We start from the raw sequence: 17,430 nt of genomic DNA on the forward strand, positions 1-17,430 counted from the left end.
AAGTGATGTGTCAGCCCGTGCCAAAGGACAGGTGGCATCCAGTGGAGTTCTTCTGGTTCGCTGTGATTCATGTCAAAAATATAGTTATAGAGATCATACAATGAAAGCCTGGGATGATTATAAAAATGAGTTTTAAAAGATCAGCCAAGTAATGCATGGAAATAAACCTTCAACTTGTTAGCTTAAAGAATGAAATTATAATTATTTGTAGGAAATTGATGTAAGCTTTAAGATGTTTACAAGCAAAACTGGTAGAAGAGGGGGAGGGGCTATAAATTATATTCTGAGGGCATATTAGCTTTAAACCTTATAATAGCTAAAGATAGTGTTATAGATGACTGGGGATAATTCATGGTTTTTTGTTATATGTTGTTGAGAATATAGGTATGGTATAAATGCCAATACAATAGTCCAATTAGAAATATAATTTTTGGTTTATTAAAAAGGATTGAATTACAGAATTTCGGCAAAACCACCCGCAGCGGAGTTACATTGACGATTGACCCGGGGAATCATCAAGGGTGAACTGGGATGCAGTATCTGGCACACTGCTGTCCCCCCTGAATTCACGAATTGGCCTTGTTCGGGGCTTAGTTTTTATACACTTTATTCCACCTCTGGCAAAAATTCCCTCATAGTCCTTTTGTTTCCAAGCTAGTTATTCGAATTCATAGTCGTCTCCTGCTGAACTGAAGTTTCCTCCTCTGCTGCAAGGTGTCAATTTCTAGTTTCCTGTGAGTGAATGGACACCAAAGTTTATGGACAGAAAGAGTTCTTCTCCTGAGATTTAGAGATGATGGTGCTCTGATGGCTGATGATAATGATCTGATGGCTCTGTTGTCCATGGGGGAAGGACTGATAACTTATCTTAATGTGTCCTTTTCTGATGCCAAAGAGAAGGCCAGGGTTTCCAGTAAATCCTTTGTTCTCCCTTCTAAATGTAAATTCCAGGGTGGGGCCTGCCTCAGTGAATTCCAAGGCAGACTGAAATTTAAGACTATATTCCCATATAACATATATACAGTGGTTTTTATAATTTCTAACATGCCGTAACCCATAAGAACACGAATTAATATCCCATATTTTTCACAGGTATAAGATACAGTTAACTTATAAGCAAGGGTTTTGCCCTGAAACAAGCAAGCTCAGGCTTGTAAAAGTTGCTTTTCACTTCTAAGCAAGGGTTTTGCCCTGGAAACGGGCAAGCCCAGGCTTGTAAAGTTACTTTTCAGAAAGGACAAAGGTGTAGCTAGGTGGAGAGATTACTCTAATCACCGCCATTAAAGAAGGAGCCACCTCTTTGTCTGGCGACAAGGACTGCTGAGGGTTCAGTCATTGGATGCTTACACGAACCTCAGACACCACATCGGAGGAAGACACATCGCCCAGACAACATATCGAAGGAATATATAAGGGGACTTGAAGCAGGCGGGATTTTGTGAACAGAGGGAAGTCACACTGAGACTGTGACAGGTGTTCACCCAATGCTGATCCCGGGTCTATCAGCATTGTCCTTTTGATTGCTGGTATGTTTAAAATTTTATTCTATATTTTCTTAAATTAATTAAAATTATTTTATTAATTTGAAAATTGGCCGAGCATTTATAACAATAGGACTGTTTAATAGTAGTAAAATACTAACAAACAGTTTAACAGTTTTTAAGACTTAGAACAAATAAAGTATAAAAGTTTAAAATAAACTTTCAAGTTTCAAGTTTGGGGAACTTGTAACAGCTATAGATAGAAAAAAGGGAAGTAGAGTAGACGGAGAGAGGTGGGCTCACCACAGAAATATATATGTATTCCAAGAGATATGGGCTTTAAGGATTACACAAGAGAAAAGGAAACACCTTGTAACACACTTGCTACATACTTTTACTTACTTAAGCAAAATGTATAACCAAAAATAATATCAATAGACTGCAAAGAGAGAATGGGAGACGAGAAGACCACCTTGGGCCATCTCCCCCACGGATCTTCAGAAAACCACAACTGCTGACTTGTGCCAGATCATGAAGAAAATAATTGAAACTTTGCAAAATTGTTTATGGACATGAAGCGCTTAGGATGGTATAAGAACACAGACATTCTAGAAGATCATTTGTGCGTGTTGGTGGGGCGGTGACTCCCCACACACCCAGCACTGTTTGCTCACTCTTATCGAACCAATTAATAAATTGCCTATGTTGCTTGATATATTGGTGAGTCAAGCTTTTCATTTATAACACTGTGCTTATTGTAAAGTATTTTAAACACACACACAAAAAAAGGCATTAAATCTCCTACATTTTTAATTGTTATAGTCATGGTGATATGTTATTGAAGGAAATTTATATCCAGCACCTGTTTCCCACTTGCCTCTGGAACTCCAACTATCACCTCATATATATTTTATTATCTATTCTGATAGCAGGTTTACAACAAATGGGAAATATATACAGTGATAAGCACAGGAAGCTACAATTCTACACCTACAAGCTAAGATGAAAGAGATGTTTGTTCTGCTCTTGGCAAAAAATGAGGTATTTCTGATTTATCCAAACAAGCTTTCCTGTTTCAAATTATTAGTTTTTCTAACAATTACTATTATCTTTAAAAAAACCCATTGAATTAAAAAGAATCTAATTAAGTAATCTATATTTGCTTTATTAATTTGCCAATAGTAATAGAAAGAAAACTGTTTTGAGGAGGACATGCCTCAATTTGATATTACTTATGATACTTATCTGAATCTTTGAAGCAGTCATGAGTTTTAAGTATGTTTGAAACAGCAATAAACCAAAATTTATTGAGGATGATGGTATGCCATAAAAAATCCCTGGTTCAAGGAATTTCAAAATTTATTAAAATAAATGGTGTACTTTCTAATCTGGTTAAAACAAACTGAGTTAAGTCCAGGAGATTAAAATTCTTCAAGGAATGTTTCTTCAGTTCTGTTTGTGCAGCCCCTTTCCAGCTGCTTGAGAAACACCCTGGGAATTCCTGTTGGCTCCAGCGTGTATCCCAATTCATGGCAAAGAATGCAGGAGGGAGAAACCATAGCTTATCAGAAAGGAGGAAAAAATGCAGGTGGAGAATGGGAAAGGGAGGGTCACTTGAAATTTGGGCTCTCCTGTCACATTCCTGGCCGGATGCCAGCTCTCCTCTCCTTGGAGACTTGGAATCGGCTCTGCAGAGGTGAGATGCACCTGGAGCAAGCTTCACCTTGTCCTCCTGCCTCCTAAAAACACTGCTATCATCATTACTCTTAAAAGTGCACTCTAGGAGGCATTTTATCTTCATGAAATGAGATTTATTAAGTTAAGAGCAATACACGAATCAGGTATCGTTGACACAACTTGGTTTTCTTGACTCATAAAAGTAAATTTTCTACTTCATTGGTGGGAAAATGTGATGCTTTCTATTCCCATACTACTACTGTAAAATTCATGGTGTTGTTTTTGTCTTCACTATTAAACACTTGGGAAGCTATGAAATAGCCTTCTCAGTGTAGACCAAACCCTAAAGCAAAATGACCAAATTTTAGGTGCTCCCTGTTGGGGGTTAGATTTGCTTCTTTTTCACTTACAGATTTTTTTCCCCATAAGTTGCTAGGAAACTTACCAACAGGGCTTAACCAAAACAAAGTGTTATAAACGCCAGGACAAATTTATTGCCAAATTCAATAGTTTGGTTTATTAACATCCAAATCACAAAATTTAGAATCAAATTATAACAATTTCAAACAATAAAAACAAAACAATACGAACCACACGAACAGCGAAACTTACTTGACCGAAGTTCTCCCGGGAAAAGTAGAGCCAAGGGTGACCCCAGAGACACAGGACCTGGCAGCCGGTGTCTCTAGCTGGGTTCACAAATTTGCCCACCTAAAGGCCCAACTTAAATACCCTTAGCTTCCCCCTCGGCAACTTTCCTCCCATTGTTTCTCTAATCATCGGCCATTAACTTTATTTACATTAAATCCCGAAAGGGTCCCCGGGCACATTCAAATGCTAATGTCCAGAGTTAGTCCTTGCTTTGAGTAACTGCCGTAGAGGTGTGTGATGACCGATGTAAGTCCTTGCTGGCACGTCTTTGCTGGCACGTAGCGTTTGACCGTTGCGAGTCCCGATGAGTTTAGCTGCACGTAGGCAGGGGCAAGTCATTCTCACCTTCTATTTTTGGAACCCGGAAGATCAGGGAGGTGCTTTCCAGAAGTTCGTGAAACGTGCGGGTTGAGCAGACACACACATACCTTTATACAATATATATCACAGTTCCCAATCTATAATTATTTATAGAACATGAATTAAATAACCATATTTCCCACAACTCCCCCATTTCTTTTCTTTTGTCAATAATTTTAATTCATGTTTTGTATTTAACTTAATTGTTTTCCTCTCTCGAGTTTCCCGTTCCTTGGAGAAACACCTGACCAGCGATTCCTGAACCATGTTTGCCTTTTCTGCTTTTCTTCTATCTTTCCAATTCCCATGTCCCTGACTGCCTTTGAGTGCCAGCTAGTTCTTAACAGGGGTAACTTTTTTGAGGAGCCATATGTCACAGGGCTAGCCCTTCACCGAGCGCACAGCCTGGTTCACACTCCCTAGAGTGATCCGCAGAAGCTTCCCTCTGTCTGGCCTAGCGTCTGTCGGGTTGCAACCGAACAACGGGGAAGTTTTCTCTTCGCGACAGCAGGGGCTCTCTGCTCGGACCCTCGGGGTGGTTCGGCCGGCATACCTCCTTTTAAAAGCTCCCCACCGAGATTACTTTACTTGCTCTGCCACACACGGCACTACATTAGTTCGACGGCACTCCGTGGCTAACACTTGGGCCTTTAGATCCAATTTTCCCTTTAACCCCTTTTCGTATATTGAATACCACCCGGGATAATTTGGTTCTATCAATCCCAAACGTGTGGCACAGTTTAAGAATCGCATAGTCGGAGTCTGTTTTTCCTCAGAACACCTGGGGCATAACCCCAGCGGCCCCCCACCCCCACTTGCAGTGCACCACCCAAATTTCAAGACAATAATTGTATTTGAAATGGATATATAGTCTGATATCCTGGGGTTGGAGTTCTTTCTCTTTAAATTTCTGGAGCTCCGGATTCACCCTTCCTGATGTTCTAACACCTTCCTTCTGGTTACCCTTCCCTCTCTCAGTCCTCCTTGTCAGGTGGTTATTAAGTTTCCTTTGAGGCTCCTTTAGGCTGCAGCTTAATGTTTCCAGGGTGTTGGCATCCTCGGTGCAGCCGGACCCTCAGATCTCCGGGGGAAGAGATGACCTTCCATTTGGGGTTTTCCCTCGGGGCTGTTAGTTTCTTAACCCTGGAGGCGTGTGTCCAGCCTTTCAGCTGTTCGGATGGCTGTATCTGTAGTTAAAAGGACAAGAAAGGGTCCCTCCCAATGAGGGGTTAATGACACCGCTTTCCAAGCTCTTATCAGTACTTTATCTCCTGGTTGTATATCATAAAATACATCGAAATCCTGCAACTTCCTCGGATTGAATTTACCTAATACAAAATTCCAAACCAGCCCAATACTACAGGAATATTGTACAGAGAGAATTCCTGTCATGTCTACCATCCAGAAAATCTGAATATTAGAACAAGTTATCTAATGGTACATTCACACCTTTACTATAAAAACAATTTTGTCCCTGGATCACTATGATTTCCACTTCACTATTCACACGATGTACCATACAATCCAGAATTTTCCCCTTTTTTGTACTGTTACAGGAAAAATTAAAATTAACAGAAAGAGAATTTTACTTCTTATTAAACGAGGTTTATACTGAAACATACAAACAATTCTTTTTACATCCTACCAATACTCCACTGGATATATAGCGAGCAAACAATAAACACTAAGACTACTCCAAATCCCATAGTATTAACACAGGTTTTAGCTTTTTAAAGAAAAATTCAGTTTAAAAAATCATAGATGAGCACAAACAATTTGAGCTTATTTCAAGAATCAAACTCAGCACATTCAGAGTGATTTGGCATACAGACAAACATTCATAAAACCCAGTATCCTACAATGCTCAGTGACAACAGCAGTTTCCAGGACAATCAGCTGTTAAGGTTACACACATCCTCACTCAGTTTCTACAGTCTCAGTGTAATGAGTCTGCACTACTGCTAATTAACTACAAATTTATATTCCAGACCCCTACTCAGCACATTCTCAGATACACACAGCCAAAAGAAGGAAGCAACTTGAGTGAGACAATGGGACCACCTTGTCCCTATTTTCGATGTGCACCCTGCCATGGCCATTCTCACTCAGCCTCCAAAAAGCATCTGTCTTCACAACTGCTTCTCACCCTTGCTTCAGCCACCCCTAATGATCAGCAAAATTAACACAATTCCAGAAGCACTATCGGACCTTTCAGCTCTGCTGTTAGCTTGATGGCGACACTTCTTATTTTGGTTTTAATTCCACTGCCTCGTAGCAATTGTGACTACACTCCTCAGATCCTCCCCAGGACAGAAACTGGGCGGGGTTTCGAGCCGCAGCAGTACGGAGTTCCAACTCCGGGGAATTTACCAGAATTGCCTCATGTTTCAATAAGCCATTTATCTGCATTCTGTTGCAATATACTCCTAACATTTTGAGGGGTATACACTACCAAAGGGGCACCGAAAGTTACTTTCTTTGCCTCCTCTACCATCAAAGCCACGGCCACAATTGCCTGTAAGCATGTGGGCCATCCTTGGCTAACAGAATCTAATAACTTTAAAACATACCCCACCGGTTTCCTGGCTCCCGCCCACTCCTGTGTAAGAACTCCATACGCCGTGTGATTGCTAACATCCACGAAAAGCTGGAACTCCCGGTTAATATACTGGGGCAGTTCCCGTCAACTACTCGTGCAGATCCGTCTACAAACCATTTCTCACAGACAGGATCAGCTGCAGACCCCTATTTCAGCGTGGCAAGATACAATCCTGCAGCAGTAGCTGAAGTGACTTCTTCACTTCATCAGGGAGCCAATTCAAACAATCAGTGAGCAGTACAACTTAATAACTTTAAGCAAAATTTGTACAAATTAAGAGAAAAACTTAAGACCTCACCCATAATCCTGGGGGAGTATTTTAACAAGACAGAAAAAAACAAAGCACACCAAATAGAAGAAACTATTACAAAGAGCAGAACTTACACTGTAATAAACCATGCATTACTTAAATTCGGAACTTAAAACTCAGAAAAGTTTTCCAAAGCCAGGAGTCACTGTAAACATCAGGCCCCGGTAATCAGACAGCTTTATCTAGTACAATTATCAGAACATTAACACTACTGCTTTTTACTTCAGTCCAAAAAACTTCACAAACTTAGCCTTTCTTAACAAGCAAACTCGAGATAACTTGTGCCTAATTCCCAAAGTAAAGCTCCTGTATTTGCTATCCATTCTTGCGTATTATTAAACTTAAATACACAAGCAAACACCGACCAAACTTAACACCGGTGACAAAATGCTGCCTCTCATACATCACTTACTCTCCACCCCTGAAAACACAGGCACCAGGGCAACCTCAAGGTTCACATCCTCCAAATTGAGGAGCAAGTAAGAAGACATAATATCAAAGGGACAACACAAACCATCTCCTTCTAAGGAGTCAATAATTAAAATTAAGAATCCCGGTTCCCAACTAGATAAAATACATACAGAATAGGAACTGCAAAGAATAAAGAAAAATCCTATAATTACCAACACAGAGAATTATACCACTTTCCCAACTTAATACTAGAATCCTGACTCCAATTACCATTCTAACACTATCTCGACAGAAAGATTTAGTTTCCTGCCTCTCAACAGCCGCTTTAATTTGGACTTCACCGGCCACATGCTTCAACCTTTTGAAAGAAAAACTGAAACACACAAAACCCTTGCAGTACACTGTCTGCCAACACAAATGCCATATTCCTGCTCAAGCTAACAATCCGAATTCAAAATGTAGCAATTGTTTCAAACATAGACGAGCTACATCCACCATACTATCAACCTTTTGATTTGCACAAAATCCTCACATGCAGTAGACAGACAACTAAAAGGAAGATATATTTTCAACTTTTCAAGAACAAACACCTAGGTATTTCCTACGCATAAGTATAGCTCTCATTCTTGGCCTCTTCTCTCAATACTTTTATCCATTTTTGCTTCCTATTTCGCCTTACAGAGCGGTTTTCTGCCCCGGGCAGCCTCGTCTAATCACTTTAAAACTGCCGCTTTCCTTCGTCTCCCGGCAACCATGGACTGACTCGCCCTGCCGCTTGCGGGAAGGGGCGGGTTTCGTTCCATTCCCACGTTAGTGAAAAGAAAAAAAAACAACAACTCCGCCGATCTCGTCCAGGAGAAAAAAACTCTTAAAGCAAAATACACAACTCTAGGGAGTCTCCAAAATGTATTCAGCCTGAAGTAAAAGATCTACCACCACCAAGGAAAAGAGTAGGCAAGATTCCTTTTAATCCCTTTTCTATCTTTTTCTCCTTTTGCAGACTCACGTGAATTCTCGCATTTCTAATTTGCACGCTTCCCAACACCACTAGTTATTCTCTAATGCATTCCAATTCACCTTTGGTAATTTCTGTTTTGCTCTACTGTCAAATTTCTTACGGGAATGCTTCTTTTTCCCCATTTTTCCTCCCGGGCCATTCTTGCTCTCACACCAACTGTCCCACCCCGAATCCCTCCCGGGCTCTTCAAGATCTCCTTCGGGGGTCCTGGTTTTAGCCAGGGCTCTAACTGGTGTATACCTGTCTGGTTTATTCTTCCACCCTTCATTTTCCTTACCCTTCTTCTCTTTTTCTCCATATTTTAGCGTCGGTGGCCGAGGTGAGGGGTCAGGACCAGAAACGGGGGCAGGATTCCCTCTCGGGAATCTCCTTGAACGGGAGGGAGGTTTCTGGAGTGGCCGCTGAGCTCGGGGCTCCGCATGGGTCTCGGATGGCAGTGCTAACTCTGCCTCTGAGAAGGCCGGGGAGGAGGAAGGGGTAGGGGTAGGGGCTGGCAGGACGGGGGCCACCGAGCCGTGAGAGAAGTTTATCCCGTAGTCCAGTTCATTCCGTGTTTCCCTTTCCTCAGAACACAGCTTTACTCGTACCTCATACCATAACAGAACATATGCCAATTCCTCAAATTCTCTCCTTTTCTTCTTCGCTACATGTTCCCACAGAGCTTCCCACGCCCATTCGTCAAAAGTACCAAACACAGGCCATATAATATTAGGTCCTATCTCCTTTCCTCCCCAAACATTCATACACAAATAAATCATCCGATCTTTAGATGCTCCTCTCCTAATTGGGCATTCTTGCCAACCTTGCAACAACTTTCCTAATGGACTTTTCCGAGGAATTTCAAGAGCAGCCCTCGCTGAGGTTTCCCTTAAGGAATCCTCCCGATCTCTGCTAAGATCCGATCCCATACTCCCCGTGGCACAGAAGTTATGGGATACCAAAAATTAAATCCCGAGTTTCCAAACTCGATGCCGTTAACTTAATGATCCAACGGATGACCGTTCCGTGGATGTTCGGTTAACGGCGGGGCTCTGTAACCGCCACCGAAAAAAACTAACCGACCCCACCTGGTCGCGGTCAAGAAGGCTTACTCGTCCCCGAACTCAAAAAGGGACGTCCTCTTTCCTTCAGGACCCCCTGGTGACCTCCCCCACCCCGTCGGGTAACACTCACACACGAAGCGAAATATCACACGTTCCAATCGCTTCCCCGTCGGTCGGCCGTGTCCCTCGCGGGAGCAGCGGAACCGCGACCTTAAGGTCCGCTCTCGCTTCGTGATAAATCACGTCTCATTCACACACACTCACACGCACATACACGTTCTCAAGCACTTGGTCACCCCCACTCAACCACGCTATACTTACGGTCCTTTTCCTGCGTGGATTCTTCGTGCACTTAGATTTTTACGAGTGAAACAATACCGCGGTTCCAGGGGAAAACCCCTGCTGAGTTCCCGAGCCCCCCCAAGCTAGCTTGTCCTAATGCCTAATCCCTTCGCTGTCGTGGGTTCTGGGTTCGTAAAGCCAGTTCGTTCTTCCGGACTTACCCACTCTGCCAGGCCGCTTTTTACGGCGGGGCGCCCCCCGGTCAGAAGCAGGGATCCGTAGAATATTCAAAACTGGCCCCGCTGTTGGGCGTCAAAATTGTTATAAACGCCAGGACAAATTTATTGCCAAATTCAATAGTTTGGTTTATTAACATCCAAATCACAAAATTTAGAATCAAATTATAACAATTTCAAACAATAAAAACAAAACAATACGAACCACACGAACAGCGAAACTTACTTGACCGAAGTTCTCCCGGGAAAAGTAGAGCCAAGGGTGACCCCAGAGACACAGGACCTGGCAGCCGGTGTCTCTAGCTGGGTTCACAAATTTGCCCACCTAAAGGCCCAACTTAAATACCCTTAGCTTCCCCCTCGGCAACTTTCCTCCCATTGTTTCTCTAATCATCGGCCATTAACTTTATTTACATTAAATCCCGAAAGGGTCCCCGGGCACATTCAAATGCTAATGTCCAGAGTTAGTCCTTGCTTTGAGTAACTGTCGTAGAGGTGTGTGATGACCGATGTAAGTCCTTGCTGGCACGTCTTTGCTGGCACGTAGCGTTTGACCGTTGCGAGTCCCGATGAGTTTAGCTGCACGTAGGCAGGGGCAAGTCATTCTCACCTTCTATTTTTGGAACCCGGAAGATCAGGGAGGTGCTTTCCAGAAGTTCGTGAAACGTGCGGGTTGAGCAGACACACACATACCTTTATACAATATATATCACAGTTCCCAATCTATAATTATTTATAGAACATGAATTAAATAACCATATTTCCCACAAAAGGGAGTAGTTGAAGGACATGGAAGCACAAGGCTACACCTATTGTTTTTGGGTCTCTGGGAGTTTCCCTCAGAGGGGAGAGATAGCTAGAGCTTTGGGAAAGGTAAAAGACAGAGCTGGGGGGCAGTTGCCCTCTCTTGCTCTCAGCATGGAGGAAGACAGTCAGGCTGCCGCTCGCTGCAGGAAGAGTTCAGAGTCATCACTCCTTCTCGTCCTCGGAAATCTACAGTCATCTGCTTGTGTACCCAGGAATCCTGAGCTCGCTTTCTCCAGCCCTCCCCCCACCGCCGCTGCTTCTTCAGAGCTTTGAGGCTTTCCTGCTACTCTGTAGCCCTGCACTGCCCTGCCCTGCTGGGACATCCCTGCCGCTCCAGCTACCAGTGCAGAGCATCTGATCTTATCCACCAGCCCGGGACTTTCCACCCTTTCAGCTTGGCCTCTCAGAGTCCCGCAGGGGCACCGAGATCAAACTGCCCCGGGCTTTTGTGAAAGAAAGCCCTCAAGGTTCCTGGTTCTGTTTATTATGAATGCTGTAGTTGTTGTTGTTTGTTTTGTCATATATACTAGTAAAGAACTGCTATTCCTATCCCCATACCTCTGTCTGAAAGCCCCTTTAATTTTCTAAATTAGAAAAATTTGGAAGGAGGGGATTTGAATTCTCCATCTCTAGGGAGGTCCTGCCCCCTTCCTAGAAATACCTGTCTTTCAAACGAAGAAACTCCCAAAAGGGAAGCTCAAGGGATTTGCCATCCCAGAGTCATCCCGGGATTTCACATTAAAACACTGCCAGTGATGGCAAAGATCTCTCTTTTTCCTTAGAGCACAGGCAAGGATGGAGCCTTCTGAATGCTGGCAAATTCAGCTGTTTTAAAAAAGGAACTGTAGGAGAATCTCACAATGAAAGATACTGCAGTATCAACTGCAAATTCCCTCACGCCCAAAAGGTCAGTGTAATAAATATGGTATATTAATTCGTGTTTTGGTGCATGTAAACTTGTCCTGGTTTAGGACAAATTAAGGGAAAAATCTCCAAAGGAGCCCCTTAAAGGAAACAAACCTCCACAACTCCTGCCCCCTCCCCCTCCACTGGGTTCAGGAGGAATTTCCTCGGAGGAAAAGTGGAAAAAACTTGTTTATTAAGAAACGAAAAAAACCACTCCCCAACACACAAAAAACAGCCTGAGATGACAACAAATGTTTTCACCAGTTCAAGAGAGGCCGAACGGCTTGGGCAGTCTGCTGGGGAGGGTGCTGAGCTTCTCTGTATGCAGACTCCGGGGGGCTTCCTTGACGTTCCCGAATCAAGGTCTGAAGCAGGTCCAATGTCTTTAGGGAAGGGGAGGAAGGAAAGAAGGGGAAAAACAAAAACAGAAAAATGGCAAAAGACAAGCAAAAAGCAAAAAGCAAGAGAGCAAAGCCAGCAAAGCGAGCCTAAAGCTAGCAGCAAGCAAGCCAGAGCAAGCAGCCGGGGGAGGGTCGCGGCTATAGACAAGACAAACGGAGAGCACGGGAACAGAAAAAACCACGACTGGGATACAAAGCATGAAAATATCCTGTCACCCCAGGACATAACTGTAAATATGTTCTGTAAAATGAAACTGGCTGAGGTCAGATGTGAAACTGACAAATTTCAAGACAGGCAACACCCAGGAACCGCCATTCAAAGAAGGACAATACAGTGCCAGGAATTGGGGATTTTGACATTGGCATCAGAATAGAAGACACATCGAGATAAGGAATCAGTCCTCCTCCCAAAACAGCAAAACTGTGAAACGCCCAGCCATCACACAGATATCATCTGAGGAGGACGCCCGTTCATTCAGAAATTCGTTTTCCATTCACACACAGGAGGAAGGAAATTAACACTTCTCCCTCCAAGAAGCAGCTCCATTCAGCAGACCAATGACCGAGATGCATTCGAATAACCAACCCAAGAAAACAAAGAACTGTGGGGAAAACCTCTGCCACAGGCAAAATAAAATGTATAAAACCTGAACCCCAGAAGGGACCAATTCGTGAACTCTGGGGGATTGCAGTGTGGTAGAGCCTGCTTTCTGTTCACCCTCTGACGATCCCAGGCATCATCACAGTAACTCTGCCTGTTGGTTTTACTGAAATTCTGTAATTTTATTTTAAATCAACCAAATTATATTTTAATTGACAAAGTGGATTGGCATTTATAACAGTCAGGAAGAACAAACTCCCACATGCTCCACAGCTTCTTTGTAATCACAGAGAGAAATTAATCCAGAATGCACCTGTGAATAACATGAGACTGTGCCAGGGTCCACTCTCAGATCATGCTTGTGCCAGAGGAGATGATCTGGATCTGTGTGAAATGGAGAAAGTGTGATGGGCAAGGGACGTCAGCTCAGCGCTCTCAACAGGAAATCAGAGATTCATCCTTCATTCCCAGTCCCAGCCTGGCAGTAACTGGAGCCAAAGTGCAAACCGTGACTCAGAGCATGTCTCCTGGCTTTGCCCGTGTCCTAATGCATCCCATGCTGCGGGAGGTGTAAACTGCTCCCCTGCTCCAAAGACTTTGTGGGAGCAGGTGGGGAAGGAAGTCCAAGAGATCTTCCTCATGTGGAAACTCAGCAAGGCTGGGTTTCCTTGATTTATGGGTAATAGTGGCAGGCACACAGCGGAGGAGGTCACTTACAGGGCACAGAGCAGGAACTCTGTGAGTACTGTTTTTCACCTGTGCGGTGGAACCAATGAGTGACATTACAGTGCAGCTGCCTTAAAACCACCCATCCCAGCTCAGCACCCCCAGACCTGCCAGTCCTGGCTCAGCCCCCCAGGCTGGCTGCTGGGGCACGCCCCCTGCTGGAGCTTGGCAGGACCGCGGCCAGGGCCCAGCCCGCTCCCCTCGGCCCGAGAGGAGGAGGAGGAAGAGGTGGAGGAAGAAAAGGAGGAGGAGGAAGTAAGGGAGGAGGAGGAAGAAGAGGAGGACAGAGTTGCCTGGGGCTCTGTGACACATTGGAGGCCTGAGGACATCCGCATTGGTGCCTTGGGGGGTGGGGGTCAGCAGTGCTTTCAAAGAACCATGGAATCATTTAGGTCGGTAAAACCTTCCGAGACCATGGATCCAACCGTTCTTGCAGCACTGCCAAGGCCACCACTAACACATGTCCCTGAGTGTCACATCTACACAATTTTGAACCTTTTCAGGGATGGTGACTCCATCCAGAGTGGGGCTGGCCACACACAACTCCTCACTTAGCGTTTAATCCCTGTCTTTAATCCTGTGTGCTCCAGACTAGCCATCCATCCTCCCAGCTCTGAGAGGGCAGCCAGCCTGGGCTCCAACAAGTCCTGTGACTGCTCCTGAAGGGCACTGAGTTACCCTGGAGTACCCAAAGGAAGTACACGGAAGGGAATACTACAGCTGCAAGACTACAGGTGCATCCAAGAAGTAACATCTTCCCACTGACCGAGAGTAGATCTAGATTGGGTGCTAGGAAGAAATTGTGCCCTGTAAGGGTTGTGAGGCCCTGGCACAGGTTCTCAGAAAATCTGTGGCTGGCACATCCCTGGAAGTGTCCAAGGCCAGGTTGGATGAGACTTGGAGCAACCAGGGACAGTGGAAGGTGTCTCTGCCCATGGCAGGGATGGAATGAGATGAGCTTTAAGGTCCCTCCCTGGGATTCTGTGATTCTATGAAATGAAACATAAAGATAATTGTGTAAAAACCAGAGTTTGACACGTGACTTACTAAAAATTCAAACCCACAATGTCATTTTTCAGTCTTGGCAGGAGCAGGAGGCCTGAAAGATGATTTCTAATACCAGTCTGCCATGGAGGGCTAACAGGAACATGCAGAAAAGACAAAATTGGGGCAGAAAACTGCAGTGAGTTCTTTGCATGTGTTTGTGGAGGAGGAAGAGGGTGGGGAGTTTCCAGACAGGAATTCATGATCTCGCCTGAGGATCTGTCTCATGCCGAAGCATCGGGTTGGGGTATAATCAATGGACACAGCAAATAATAACAACCTAACCATTGCCAGATGGTCCTCCCTGCACCCCTGGAGTGGGAAAACTGCTTCCACACACAGCCTTAGGACATGGCTGGTGCTCCCAGCTTTTACAATCCATTCCCAGGGAGACTCAGCAAGCAACTGAGAGGGTTGTGACCAAGAAAGCTCAGCAAAATTTCACAAACCATCCTACCTTAAGCACCGATTTTGAACTTATTTTACTAGAAGTCTTCCCAGAAGCCATTTGAAGATTCCCAGAGAATTTGGGGGTGAGCAAGTCTGTGAGCAGACCCTTTGACCAAAGCTGACAGTCATAGGAGACCCCAAGGCCTCTGCAAATTCCGAGACTGAATGCAAGGGGCCATCTCCAAGTATGAAAAAAAAACCCCAACACCTTATGGCAGGCAGCAGATACTGCAGCCCCATTTCCTTCCTTCCAGCTGGCTCTGAGCTCACAGCCAGTGGGAACTGCAGGTTTCTCACAGGATGGGCTTGAGAAAGGCAGGATTTAGTGTTCAGAGCATAAATTGTGTTCTGTCAAGCCCAGTCCTGGGTCAGAGGGAGCCAGGGCTAGACGAGGCTGTTGGCAATTTTGGGATTGTCTTCTGCCTCTCAGGGCAGCCGCCCTTGAAGTCCCAGTTGAGCAAAGTGTCCTAAAACAGCATTAACAGAATAACTATTCCTGTTATTTCGGCTGAAAACCTGGTATCTCATAGAATCACAGGATGGTTTGGGTTGAAAGAGACCTTCAAGCTCATCCAGTTCCATCCCTTGTCATGGGCAGGGACTCCTTCTGCTGTCCCAGAGTGCTTCAAGCTCCATCCAACCTGGCCTTGGACACTTCCAGGGATGGGGAGTCCACAACCTCTCTGGGCAACTTGTGCCAGTGTGTTGTAAGTGGAAATAGACATTTCCATTTATTTTTATGTACCAAATCTGTGCATAACCTCCTTTGTGTTAGATGAGGAAATACATTTTCTGGTTTAGAACACCTGATTGAACATCTGTCTGTGATAAATATAGTGGGTTAATTCGTGTTTTTTATATAGATTATGATATGGTAAAGTCATGATTTGGTAAAAGTAATATGTTATGTAGAGTATAACCTAAATTCCAGCCAGCCACGGAACTGAGGAATTCCAAGGCAGGCACCACCCAGAAACCACCATTTAGGAGAACACAATGAGATGTCCGGAACTGGAGATGATGAGATTGGCATCAGAAAGGAAGACACATTAAGATAAGGGATCAGTTCTCCTCCCGTGGGCAGCAGAGCCATCAGAGCTTCATCAGCACCCCCTGTCCATTCAAAATTTCAGCTTCCATTCACTCACCAGAGGACCAAAATGGACACTTCTCCCTCCCACAGGAGACCCCATTCAGCAGACCAACAACGACAATGCATTCGAATAACTATTCCAAGGAAACAAAGAACTGTGGGGAAATCTTATGCCAGGGGCCAAATAAAATGTATAAAACCTGGACCCCAAACAGGGCCAATTCGTGAACTTTGGGGGACTGCAGTGCGGTAGAGGCTGCTTTCCAGTTCACCCTTTGACGATTCCCGGGTTATCGTCACCTTAACTCCACTTGTTGGTTTTACCGAAATTCTGTAATTTGATTTTTAATAAACCAAATCATATTTTCAATTGGAACATTGGATTGGCATTTATAACATGTCCTAGAATGGAGTGCATCAGGTCCCAAAGGTGCCATCATTTTTCTGTTGACTAACAAGGGAATCCAGACAACTCCAGTGTGAGCTCCTGATTTGGGATCGATGCCCAAAGATCCCTGGAAGTCATTCTTGTATCCTCTTACCTGTGTTTTGTGTTTAATACAATTCTGGAGCATATAATCACCCCCTTCACTATCGGGGACCAGGTAAGAAGCCATAGCTAAGCCAAAGGTTTTACAGAAGCACAGTGTCTTGGTTTGAGAAGACAGGTGTCTGCCAGGGAAAACTGGAGTTTCCCTTGGAATGGAAAATGTAAACTCCCCTCCCTCCAAATTATTATAATTTTGTAGTTAAAGGCTTTCAGGCAAAGATTTGGGAAATGGAATAACAGGTCTTTACTAGGAATATTTAAAAAAATACAAATGAGGTGTACAAAACAAACAGACAAACTTAGAAATCCTGAGAGAGTCAGAAATACGACCCGACACCCTGTTCAGGGTGTTGAAGCAGTCCAAAAAAATCCTCCTGGTGAAACAGATGTGGTTCTGTTGGAGTAGAGATGATCCTGTAGAAGGGGTCCAGTGGTGGTGAGATGGGTCCAGTCTTCCTCTGGGAATCCAGTGGAAAACAGGCTACCTGGTGGTCCTATGTTTCAGTTTTTGTCTTGGTAGGAATGGTTGGCTCCCCCCCACTGGGTGGAGCATCTCACAATGGGATAATGCAATGTGTCATGTCATTGGTGAGCCCTAATGGCCCATTAACAGAAGATATCCCCCCCCAGGGTGGACAAAGTTGATGAAAGAGATAAGAAACACTGCCCCACCTGGTTTTAACAGCTGGCCTATTATCAGAAGGCGTCCACCCTCCTCCCCCCTGGAGTTACAAGAGAGAAAGAAAAAAGAAACCATCTCCCAACTGCTTTCAACAGATGAAAT

The sequence above is a fragment of the Prinia subflava genome (assembly GCF_021018805.1).
Source record: "Prinia subflava isolate CZ2003 ecotype Zambia chromosome W unlocalized genomic scaffold, Cam_Psub_1.2 scaffold_22_NEW, whole genome shotgun sequence".
Lineage (NCBI taxonomy): Eukaryota > Metazoa > Chordata > Aves > Passeriformes > Cisticolidae > Prinia > Prinia subflava.